The sequence below is a fragment of the Nanorana parkeri genome, unplaced genomic scaffold, assembly GCF_000935625.1.
Source record: "Nanorana parkeri isolate BGI_ZX_2015 unplaced genomic scaffold, ASM93562v1 scaffold2587, whole genome shotgun sequence".
In the NCBI taxonomy this organism is placed as follows: domain Eukaryota; kingdom Metazoa; phylum Chordata; class Amphibia; order Anura; family Dicroglossidae; genus Nanorana; species Nanorana parkeri.
Window position 1 is genome coordinate 13,029 of NW_017308855.1, and position 483 is coordinate 13,511.

Sequence of the window (483 nt, forward strand, 5' to 3'; positions counted from 1 at the left end):
CACTGACCTCTCTAGAGATCTGCAGAACATTGCTCCGTCCCATCTCCCCCTGATAGATCCGTATTGATATATTCTGCAGATTATTCCATCACTGACCTCTCTAGAGATCTGCAGAACATTGCTCCGTCCCATCTCCCCCTGATAGATCCGTATTGATATATTCTGCAGATTATTCCATCACTGACCTCTCTAGAGATCTGCAGAACATTGCTCCGTCCCATCTCCCCCTGATAGATCCGTATTGATATATTCTGCAGATTATTCCATCACTGACCTCTCTAGAGATCTGCAGAGCATTGCTCCATAGACCCCTCCAAATATTGTATTTATTATTCCATCACTGACTTCCGTAGAGATCTGCAGAGCATTGCTCCATTCCATCTCCTCCCTGGAAAATACATATGGATATATCCTGCAGATTATCCCATCACTGACCTCTCTAGAGATCTGCAGAGCATTGCTCCATAGACTCCTGTAGCTACT